Raw genomic sequence first — 12,476 nt, forward strand, 5'->3', positions numbered from 1 at the left:
TCCACAATTATCTGGCCAACAGTTGGAGCGGGCTGCTGCAGGCAAACCCAGGGTGATGTGGATGACCTGGGTTTCCAGGGTGCACCTGGACCTACGGGCAGGACTGTCCAGGGCCTCCCGGTGAGCGCGCCAGCCACGGGCCGCGAGAGAGGACTGGCCGACCTGGGATTGGCTGCTCTGTGCACCTGCAGCGGGGTGACGCGTCGCTGATTGGCCAACCCCCCTTCGGAAGGCGGTGCCAAGGCACAAAGACGATTGGCTAATTATCAATGACGTAAGTCAAGGAGCGGGGTTAGATGAAGATTCCGAGCTGCGAGTGGAGAATCTGCTCTCACAGCTGATTGGCTGTGCGGGGAGGCGGCTGTTAGATGAAGCGAGCTGCGATTGGTCAGTCCGCTCTGAGTGACGTAGTGGGGAGGACGGGCCGCCCTGGGATTGGCTGTGTGTCTGTGACTGACGGGTGGAGGCGGGATCGCTGGGCAGAGGCGAACGGTGATTGGTGCAAACGGTTGCCTGGTCGCGGACGGTGAGGGGGAGGGGGAGCGTGCTCGAGCCGCAGCTGCAGACGGCGCAGTCGCGGCTGCGAGTGGAATGGATGTAGTGGCGGGTTGGGAAACACTGCCTGCTCCCGGACACCGTCTCGCAGCCACAGGGGCAAGAAGCGCTTGGTGCAGCACAGTGCAGGTAGGCGCAGAACGCGGGAAGCAGTCGGTTGGTTGTTGGGGGGGGGGGGGTGTGTGGGTGGGGACCGAGGTTTCCCTTTAAGTCAGCGCCAGTTGTCACCCCCCCACCCCACCCCAACACATCTCTCCTCTCCCCACCACCTCCCCTCTGTCAGTCCCTGGACAGCGGCCAGACCACCGCTCGCGTCTCGCTCCCTTCAGCTGTCCTCCCGGCCTCGGCTTCGAGTTGCCTTCCGCTGCCGGGGGTAGGCCACTGCCGCCGCTTCAAAGTGACCTCCAGCCGGCGAAGTTTCGCCAACTGCCCCGCGATTGAAATGGGGCAGGCTTGGCCTGGCAGAGCTGTTCTCTTGCCTTGACATCTAAAGTGGGTGCGTGTTCGCCCCTCGTCCACCGTTACTACATATGGTGTAACTGAGCAAATCGCTCCTGGGCTACATCTGGAGAGAGATAGCCTCACTCTAATGTTGTGTCGGCCCGGTGGTCCGTAGTAGCTGCGTTTTAGCTGTGATTCGTGTCTGGCGCGGGATAGGACATTATCACTTGTTACTTGGCATGTTTGCTTGCCTCTTTATTGATATCAACGTGCAAAATAAGTCTAGTGACAACTGTGTTAGAAAGCAATAACTTGCGGCATAACTGACCCCTAAAGATTACTTGGTTAATCAATTATTGATCTATTTCTTTCTCTTTTTAAACGAACACTTGTGAAAATGTGGAACTTTTCAGAGTCTTGCGATCAGGTCAAGGTTTGTTTTGGAAACTACTGGAGACTGCTAAGATTAAATCAAGTATTGTATTGAGCTTTTGAAGCGCCGTAATTTTTATTTCACTGGTTTACTACAATTGAACCACTATGACTGACCAATATTGAAAATGAAATTTATGGTGGATAGTTTGGTGTTGGTGGTATTGTGTGTAATTACAAGGTTATATTAGAATATCTCCCAAGGTAATGAGGATTATGTGGGGCTACTTAAGAGTTAATTACTTTGTTAAAAAGATTATCAAAATCTGCCACTGCAGGAAATATTATGGAAAAACTGGTAACTTTTTCCAATCTGGAGATGAGGATTGTTTCGCCAGATTGTGCGGCTCAACACCTGAAAGATGTTGATTGATCTGAAAGTTTCCTGAGTTATTGAGCTTCATTTAATATTATTGATGGACTTCAATATATTCCTTTATTTGTCCCATACTGGGGAAATTTACAGTGTTACAGCAGCAAAGTGGATAGCAAGAGAGCAAGAGATCATTCATTATAAATAAAAGATACATAAATTGTCATCAGTTTCTGTGTTCTTAGCTGTTTATTGTTGACTCATCTGCTGGGAGCAGTGCTGGTTGTGCAGTCTCACAGCAGCAGGAAGGAAGGACCTCCTATATCTCTCCTTCACGCACTTGGGGTGAAGGAGTCTGTCACTGAAGGAGCTACTCAGTGCAGTGACAGTGTCCTGCATGGGGTGGGAGTCGTTGTCCAGCAGCGATGTTGACTTTGGTGTGGACACCAGTGTAATGTTGGCTGTGTTTCTTTTTGGGGAGGGGTAGACGAGCAAATACTTTATACAGTTGGGGCTGGCAACTAAACCCAATCTGATCAGCATTCTGATAAACATTAATTCAGAAGGGTGAACTGATAAAACGATTTAAGTGGGTGTAAGCTATTTTGAAACTTGCTCATATGACAACTATCTCTGCAGTGGAATTTTGGCGTTATGGAATTGTGCTGTATTTCGATGAATTTTGGCTTGCACTTAGATTAACCCGGGTAGCATTTGTGTAGAGCAGAGAAAATGGTTGTGGTTTGGAGAGGAAGTAAAGACCAAAGCTTAAGAAAAGGCCAAAGTACTTTTGACTGTTGCAGCCCACCATAACCTTTTGCAAACAGCGATGTGATGGTGACTAGATAATCTGTTACCATTGTTGAATAGATTTTGGACGCAAGAACAACACTTCTGTTCTTGGTATAACTATTGTGTGGGGATTTTTTTTTCAAGCACCTGTTTGCCCAATTTTTTGTGTCTGCATAATTGAATAAGCAGTCTTTGTGTATTCCCCAGCCTATCAAGTTGAATGGTTAGCCCTTCCCTTTAGCTTTCACTAGCATGAAGTGGAGCTCGGCTATGTCAATGCTTGTGAAATGACTACAAGTGGAAGTTTTCTCATGAAATTAATGTTCTATTAGGATACTGGTCGGGCTTAATAATTACCAGTGTTTCATGTTAATCTTTGGTGTAGCTATGTGATAACAAATCAGTTAGGTTTCATTGTTGCTTTCCATTTATAGATGTTTGTTCCAATAGAAGTTTAGAATATTGGATATAGTGTGTACAATTTTGATATTGTGTCCTGTAGTACAGCTGTAAGCACTTTTTAAAAAAAACCCAACACTGATCTCCATTTCTCGAACCATACAATCATTTGAGAACTCTGCATTCCTTCACTACATTGCCACTGCATACACTCGTGACATCCTGCCTACTCCTTTTTTGGCCATGTTGACACCTGTTGTAAGCTTTCCATGTTTTACAATGTTCCTTAGAACCTAACTCTTAGACCAAACTTTAACCACCTGTTCAAATATCTGTACATTATGTCAGCGTCAATTTTTGTCTGGTTCTGTGAAGTGTTTGGGATGTTTGGTTAAAAGTACAAACCAGAATGTTTTCCCAGGTTCACAACTACAAGAACCAAGTTCTACTTTCGTTATCTCCTTTTTTAAAAATTCTACATCAGATAAGTCTCTATTGAAGTCTAGGTTATGAGATAAGCCCTTTTTGAAAATACAGCAAAATTTTCTGTAATATAGTATATACAGTGCAGTAAGCGCTCAGCAGCTCAGGTTGCATAAATCTATGGTTTGAGTTGAAGTTTCAGGTGATGACATTGAATTCATAACTGGAAGGTGTTGACAAACACTGAGGTGCAGAAAGTGGAGGGAGGAAAGAACAAAATCTGTAATGGGGTTGAGGGCAGCTGTGATTTAATGTTAAAAGGGGAAGATGAAGCAAATTAATGTCAACAACGATGACCGGCACGAAAATAAACAAATGATTGTATATATAACTGATAACATCCGAACCATTACCAGTCACTCCTGTTTGGAAAACCACAAATAGTAGTTATGAGCTGAGTTATTATTTTGGAAGCCTCCACAAACTCTAGTCTTCTGACTAAATAACAAATGTTGTTGCTCAAGCTTCTGGTGCTTCTCTGGACCTTGTGATTTGGAATGAAAATTAAACTAGTAGTGACCAGAAGCATATTTAAAGCTTGCAGACCAAATGTCAATCAGCTTTGCGATATGACAGTGGCCGATTTGTTTCGAGCAAAGTAAGAAGGCAGTCATAAAGTCGCTTTAGAAGATACAGGCATGCAAATGTGATGTTGTGGAGATAACAGCAGTGTGCATTTCTAGATATGTATCGCCAACTTTGCTAGCACCAGGAAGCGTATGTGGGTGAAGATGGTCAGGGAGGTTCAGTATAAATGTGCTTTGAGGACTGCCATTATTTCCTACACCCACAAACCCCCACCACTTTTGGAAAATGGGGCTGATCTGCAGCCTTTGTTGGACAGTGAGAATTAGTAGGAACGTTTTGTTTCAATATATTGATACCTTTCTCCTCCCACATGCAATTGGTTTTCTATTAGAATTGCCACTGTTGATATATTGTCATGGAAACTGGCCCTAATACAATTTCAAGGAAAAAAGCATAATGAATGAATTAAGCCTTTTATCACTTCAATATGTATATTTTAATTAAATTAAATCCAAGCCTTCTAATATATTGTACATTGGCAAAGATTTGAGCCTGTACTCTCCATTTTACCCCTGTACAAAAAGTGGCCCTGGTTTTATCTAGGTAAGGCAGTGTAGTAAGGTGCAGATAATGTGCCAAAGTAGGCAGTCCAGCGCATGATAAAAATAATAGTTTTTTCTTTGCATTTAATATTGTTTTTGTTATATTTGTAGTTGTAGAATGTAGGCAGTTATATCTCTGGAAGCTTGGGAGTTTCCTTTTTCCTCTTTTGCTATCCAGAGCTCTAAGAATCTTGCTTGCATGCCTCAAAGTAAAATATAAAATGGATGTCAGGTGGAGGTTACTGTCTTTCTTGGACCTTTTTTCTTTCATAAGTGAGTCCTTAAGCTCCAGTGGTTGCCTGTAAAGTGTTTAATATTTTGTTGCTGAAAGGGAATTTTCTTTCTCTTGAAGTTAGCAGTTGTGTAGAATTGAGGGAAGCTACTACCAGTGGACTGCTGAATCTTGCCCGAATAACTTTATTTTTCCTGGTGAGATTCATCAACAATGATAGAACAGAAACTCAGTCAGAGTCGTGCAATTTGGGGGTGTTGTGATTTCTTGGATTAAAGCTGATAAAAGTTTAGAACACTTCCATAAATAGCTGTCGATGCTCATTCAATTTGCTTGGATCAAAGACCAAGGTGAATAGATTTTTGTAAGTAAAAATGGAGCAAAGAGTGTTGGGTAAACAAGTTCAAATAGTGGGGCAGGCAGGCTTAATGGGCTGAAATACCTACTCTCATTTGCTTGTCTTGATATATTTGGTTACCATTGACTCCTGTTCAATTCTTATCTTTAGGATTACTGTTGCGCGGCAAGGCAATATATACACAATACATTAACTGCAATACATTAATACAATACATTAACTGCATAACTTGTGCCTTTCACTGACCGGTAAAGAAATTGGCCAGATTAATGAAAGCAAGATGTGAAGGATGAACATCAGAGTTGTGTTTAGTATGTTACCTCCACTAGCAAAGGTGGCTGGGATTTTCTCGGCAAGCGTTGAGAGTGGACTGAAGAGCACTTCATTCTGTCCTCTGGGTTGTTTATAGAGTTGCTTTCCCTCTTGAAGCTCAATTGTATTTAAATTTAAGAATAGACTAAAATTAAAGCATGATGAAAACATTTTTAAACATGGTAAAAACGATTAAAATTAAAAATAAGATATACATCAAGCTTTACTGATGGTTTGAAAGTGAAGAAGTTAAATTGGTCGGACCGCGAGGGTTTTTGCAAAATAAGGATTGAGGCGCGTTCAGTTGGAGTGCAACAACGTGACTAGTTGCAAGGAGATTTGATTACCACTTGGCAAGTTTACCAAGCAATTTCCAGTGTCAATTTAGGCACGGTCATTTTTTAATGGGCAAAAGTATAGTTTTGTAAAGAGGAAATTCATGCAAACTTTAAAGTTTTTATTCTGGATTATCATACTAATGAGATTTCCTTTGATGTGCCAACAGAAGTTGAATTGCAACAACATGTTTAACTTCAGCCAACAACAAGGCAAAGTGAAGCAGAACTATATTCTCATCTGGGTCAGCTGAAGAAATGTTGGCATGTTTCTTGTGATTGAGTTGAGTGTGTGTTTGACAGGGGTAATGTGTTTACAATAGACGTAATACAGATGCTGGAATTGTCTGAGAAATTAAAAGTCAGCATTGTTGGAATATCATTCCCCACGCTAAAATGTCAGAATGCTACGGCTTGCAACATCTCTCAGAAAAGTTAAAAAAGACAAGATATATGACAATGCTCGTTTGTGAGGTCATGCCGCACATATCTATGCTAAACGGAAGGCATTTGGCTTGCCAGCTCTTCAATTGGACTGTAAACTCATTGATCCCCTTCCCACTTGTGTACCATTTCCTAGTCTTGTATGATTCCAGAGTTTTGGCCTCCAAGGAAGTAGTCCAGAGATTACTTGTTTGAGGAGTGATCTTTCCTGGTTTGATACTGACCTCAAGAGCTGTCTATGTGGAGTTTGTATGCTGTGCCTGTTAATGAGAGGATTTACTCCTGGTGGCAAGTAGTGTTCATTCATAGTTTAATTAGCCACTATAACGCCCTTGGTGTAGATAGCTAGCAGAAGAATTGGGGGATAGGTGATGAGAATACGAGAAAAAGGCACGGTGTACATGAGGCTTGATGGTCAGCCCAGATGCAGTAGACTGAAGGGTGTTTTTCTGTGCTGGACAACACTAATTCTATGGGTGCAATCCAGATTTTTTTCATATTTGCAGATTCCTCAAGTTAATGCATAGAGCTAGTTTCACCTTCCACTTGATACTCAGTGGTTCATGCAGCATCCATGGAGGCAAAAGATGTAAATCTATGTTTCTAGTTGAAATCCTGCATTGGGACCGTTGGGGTGCAGCAAAGATTGCCCGTATATAGCAGTGTGCGGGTTGGGTAGGTTCAAGGGTTGCAAGTGAGAGGTGGGACTAGATGTGGAGGGGACAATGAGCAGATGGAACCAGCTGGGGTGGGCGGCGGTACAGAGGCTGATAGGTGGAGCCGGATGCGGAAGGGTGATAGCTGATTATTTACCCATCTTTCCTGGCCATCATTCCTGTTCCCCACCGGTCCTTATGTAGGGTTTCAACTCGAAACGTCAATTAACACCTTATTGCCTCCATGGTTCTGAAAATACTGAGCTCTTCCAGCATTTTGTTTTTGTTCCAGATTGTTCCAAAGAGTGGGGATAAATGGGTCCCTTTCAGAATTGCAGGCAGTAACTAGTGGGGTACCGCAATGCTCGGTGCTGGGACTGCAGCTATTTACAATATACATTAATGACTTAGATGAAGGGATTAAAAGTACCATTAGCAAATTTGCAGATGATACAAAGCTGGGTGGTAGTGTGAATTGTGAGGAAGATGCTATGAGGTTGCAGGGTGACTTGGACAGGTTGTGTGAGTGGGCGGATGCATGGCAGATGCAGTTTAATGTGGATAAGTGTGAGGTTATCCACTTTGGTGGTAAGAATAGGAAGGCAGAGTATTATCTGAATGGTGTCAAGTTAGGAAAAGGGGATGTACAACGAGATCTGGGTGTCCTAGTGCATCAGTCACTGAAAGGAAGCATGCAGGTACAGCAGGCAGTGAAGAAAGCCAATGGAATGTTGGCCTTCATAACAAGAGGAGTTGAGTTTAGGAGCAAAGAGGTCCTTCTGCAGTTGTACAGGGCCCTAGTGAGACCACACCTGGAGAAATGTGTGCAGTTTTGGTCTCCAAATTTGAGGAAGGCTATTCTTGCTATTGAGGGCATGCAGCGTAGGTTTACTAGGTTAATTCCCGGAATGGTGGGACTGTCATATGTTGAAAGACTGGAGCGACTAGGCTTGCATACACTGGAATTTAGAAGGATAAGAGGGGATCTTATTGAAACGTATAAGATTATTAAGGGGTTGGACACGTTTGAGGCAGGAAACGTGTTCCCAATGTTGGGGGAGTCCAGAACAAGGGGCCACAGTTTAAGAATAAGGGGTAGGCCATTTAGAACTGAGATGAGGAAAAACCTTTTCAGTCAGAGAGTTGTGAATCTGTGGAATTCTCTGCCTCAGAAGGCAGTGGAGGCCAATTCTCTGAATGCATTCAAGAGAGAGCTAGATGGAGCTCTTGAGGATAGCGGAGTCAGGGGGTATGGGGAGAAGGCAGGAACGGGGTACTGATTGAAAATGATCAGCCATGATCACATTGAATGGAGGTGCTGGCTCGAAGGGCTGAAAGGCCTACTCCTGTTGTCTATTGTCTATTCCAGTGTCTGCAGTTTCCTTTGTTTGCACTTCATATTGACCTGAACAGTACGTGGTTTGTCTAAATCCTTCCTGTTGAAATCTAAGTTGCCTCAAGTTGCAGGCAGCCTCTGCTATGATAGCATTGTGCTCCTGCTTTTCATTTTGGGGGATTTTATTATCTTTAAAATTGTTATTTTCATTGAAAGCTTTTGAATCACCTGGGGTGGGTCAGTTGTGGTGTGGGGTAGGCTTTGTGTGCAGAAGGTCACCCAATGCTATTTTGTGGTTTTGTATTTACTTTTGATATAAATAAAATAAAGGTTATTTTCTCAGTCTTTTGTTGCCCCCATTTGTAGTTGTTTATGCATTTTGATGGGAGAAAAATCTTTAAGTATGATGTTCCGAACGGGAGTACCTGGAGCAGGTTGGAAATTAGCAATGCTTAAATTGTAGGCCTTTGATCAGTTGTGGCTTAAGGTTGGGTGCATCACAACAAACCAGGGATTAGGACTGGAACCTTCTTGTTTCACTATGGTGTTGTTTTAGAAATGAATTACAGAAAAAGGTTCATTTCCACTGTCCCATCAACTTTTGGTTACCTTGTACCAAATCCTGGAATGATTGAGATGCTGTTGTCATGTTCTCTGAATGTGTTGTTCACTTTGTTTACTCTGAAAAACATCTTGGTCTGTAATTACTATAATATTCTCTTTTCCCCAGTCAACTTTGAAAGAAATTGAAGAGCATGCCATTGAGTTGGAGTGCCATTCTAATAAATAGGAGGCCTTGAGCAGAGCAATTGTCCAAGTAAAGGATAGCTATACATACTGCAGTTTTTGTTAGCCAGTAGCATTCCTCTTGAGTGTCCTTAAATAGCAGTGTTGCCTTGTGAATGATTGATATTGTATGTATGGGATAATTTGCATGCATTATAGAAATGTACAACATGGAAGTGGGCCTACCTTATGCATCTACCAAGCAAATCCTCCTTATGTATTTCCACCTACCACTGACCAGACTTTGTACAGCCCCGTGACTGCTTCTGCACTGATCCCACGCACTTGCGTTAGGCCTGTGTTCTTCTACTGTACTGTAGATTTTCTCCACTCTTAAATTCTTGGTTCTCCCTTGGGGTGACATTTTCAATCGGTAACCTAGGTGTGGTGTGGAAACCTTGTGAGGAACATTTGTACTTTTCTCCCTTTAAAATGTTTTTTTTCCTCCATTCATTTTCTCCTTGATTTTCTCTTCCAAATCAGCGCTGGTACAGTTCCATTGGTACTGGCCATCCATTGTCACTTGTGAAATATCTATCTGCGAATCATGGAAACATACTGTACAGAAGTTGGCCCTTTGGCATGATGCCTATCAATGCTAACCCCGTTTTCTTGCATTTGGCCCATTTCCCACCTTGTCTTTCACATCCAAGTACCTGTTCAAACACCTTGAAAGGAGGAGAGCTGGCTTTTTGTTCTGTATAGAGATTCTAGTTTCATATCTTGACTTCCACTGGGCATGTTTTGAAGGGTCACAGTACTGCGTGGTTCAGTATCCTCTCGGTTGTGGATGAATCAATAGTGAGCTCGGCCCATATGTTCACAATTCATTTGTTCACTGCATAATTTTAATGTGATGCTGGACAGTGATCAGTGGCTGTCCACACTAGCCATTATATAACGCTCCTGACATGTTTTGAGGCTGGCTATTTCAGCATTGAACTACGGCATGAACCTGTAATTTTGCCACATGTTTAATGTTTGGAGGGCACATTACCACTGAATATTTTCGATCGGGAGAGGTAAATACATGGAAGGAGAGGAACAACAGAATTGGTTCTCCATAAACTTAATGGTTGATAAAACAATGCTAACAGTATTGATTTTAGAAAAGGTGAGCAATGGAATCAGTTTGTAGGTGCTAGTAATTGAGTGTTGGTGGGAAAAGAGTGGGTTAAAGGAGCTGAGTGCATTCAGTGATTAAAAATATTCAGGGATATTCATAGCAGTGATATTTTTAGATGAAGTGACTGCTTATAGTAAAAGAGTTGGTTTAAATTGTCTGATTGAAGCCACTAATTAATGTATAGTTTAAGCCTGTGGCTTTGGGTTGCTGATTTTTTGTGTGCGTGTGGTTCCTCATTTGTTTCCCTATTGATTGCCAAATATTGAATGGAGGAGAGAGTACTTATGCTTAATGTTGGGATTTTTAATATTTGCTTGCATTTGCTGTGAATGAAAGATTTGGTCTATATTGTGGAGGTGAAGGTTCACACCAATCAAAAAGATGTTTGCACAGTTTGCTTTAAGGCAACAGTTTGCTTTAAGGCTTGTGTCTCCCAACCCATCCACATCAAACTATAGAGGGCCAGCATCACTCCATAGAGCTACTCTGTGCCCACTTTCCAAAGGCTGACGATACCATTCCTTGACTGTGCAACCGTTACACCAGCAAGCGTGGAACTGCTCTTAACCATGTTGCTCAGGAGACTCTGGGTTCATGCCATGATGTTTAAAATGTTTGTTCTGTTCAAATGCGGTGTTCTTGCGTCACCATGATTTTTTTATTCTGTGAAAGATGGGTTGTGCCTGACAAAGTTAATTTGAATTTTTTTGCAAAGACAATGAATGCAATTGATATGGATTTGCAAAGGCACTTGTTAATATTCTGCTAAGAATATAGTTTAAACTTGAAGCTCTTGGAATTTAATGCAATTTGATGTGGCTTTTTAAGGTGAAAGAGTAAGATTAAGGGTTAATGGGCTGGTACTCAAATGGCTTGACCAGTGGAAATGGCTTAATGGAATCTCAGGCATCTGGGATTACAGCTATTTGCAACTATTTATAAATGTCAAAGATAGATAAAGTGTTTGAGTAACTCAGCCAGTCAGGCAGCATCTCTGGAGAAAATGGATAGGTTATGTTTTGTGTCAGGTCAGAAGAAGGGCCCGACCCGAAACATTGTCTATCCATTTTCTTCAGAGATGCTGCATGACCCGATTAGTCATGCCAGCAGTTTGTGTCCATCTTTGGTATAAACCAGCATCTGTAGTTCCTTGTTATTATATTTATAAATCTCTTTGGATAAGAAGACTTATCTAACATTGACTAAGCCAACGTCGTGGAACTTAATAATTTGAACATCTTTTGAAAGTGGAAAAATCACCAAGCCTGGATGAAGTGGATCTTGGGTTGTCAAAAGAAACAAGGAGAGAATGCACAGGCTTTGACAGGAGTCAAAGTGCTAAATGAGTTACATCAGAGTGCTAAAAAGGACATTGTCAAAAATATTTTATGCAGTCTAATACTTCACAGTTGCCCTTCGTAATTATAGAGTTGACATTGTTCTATTTGTGAAAACATCGCCAGGTAATCATCCCACACCATGCATCACCTTGAACGCTAAAGGCCGTACAAGGGCTCAAATTAAAGATGGGGCAAGTTATTACACAAACCCTGGACCAACAGATTCATCCAGAGCAAAGCACGGTACTGGAGTAATTCAGCAGGTTAGACAGCATCTGGAGGGAATGGATAGGTGACATTTTGGATCCATCAGACTGATTATAGGGGGGTGATGAAAGCTGGAAAAGAAGTGGGGCTGTACAAAGTCTAGTAAGTGGTAGGTGGAAATACATGAGGATTTGCTTGGTAGATGGGTGGACTAAAGCTAGCGATGAAAAGCAGACAAAGGGGGGTCTGATAAGGAGTGAAGAGGAGTGAAATTTAAAGCCAGAGGGGAAAAAGGTGGAAGGGAATTTGAGGGACGGGATGGTGGGAGAAATATGTGGGGGCGAGGGGGGGGGGGCAGGAAACAGAGAGGGTTAAAATTGGAGAATTCCAAGTTCATACCATTGGTTGTAAGCTATCAAAATGCAATGGGATGGTGTTCCTCCACTTTGTGTGGGCCTTGCTCTCACAATTGAGGATGCCAAGGGCAGGCTGATCGATGTGGGAAAGGGAATTAAAATGGTTAATTCAGTTTTAGCAAGTGATAGTGATAATACAGTACTTCATGCATGTATTGATATGCTCAATGCATGTTATATCATAATATTTGTAACCAAATCTGATTATTTTCTCAAATTTATTGACCATTTTGAGAGCCTAACTAAATTACTCCTCTCATTCTCCCTGTACACCCTCTTCCCCGTTTGCCTCCCAACATCCAATTTTGCTCTCTGCCTACTTTCGCCCTTTACAATTTAACAGACCAAGAGGACGTAGCTTGGGACCATGGACAGTCCAGCAA

The 12,476-nt window shown here is 42.3% G+C and overlaps 1 protein-coding gene across 2 annotated transcripts in view; it reads left to right on the top strand.

The window, feature by feature from the left end:
- Positions 1-556: 556 nt before the first annotated feature.
- dag1 (dystroglycan 1) overlaps positions 557-12,476 on the top strand; it is a 109,689-nt gene continuing 97,769 nt past the window's right edge. The window contains exon 1 of one of the 2 annotated variants that reach the window (XM_078414370.1): positions 557-684. The gene's annotated coding sequence lies outside the window, so the exon portion shown is untranslated. Of the gene's footprint in view, positions 685-914; positions 1,052-12,476 lie in introns of those variants that run through there. The other variant, XM_078414372.1, reaches the window with a different exon arrangement.

The sequence above is a fragment of the Rhinoraja longicauda genome, chromosome 17, assembly GCF_053455715.1.
Source record: "Rhinoraja longicauda isolate Sanriku21f chromosome 17, sRhiLon1.1, whole genome shotgun sequence".
In the NCBI taxonomy this organism is placed as follows: Eukaryota; Metazoa; Chordata; class Chondrichthyes; order Rajiformes; family Arhynchobatidae; genus Rhinoraja; species Rhinoraja longicauda.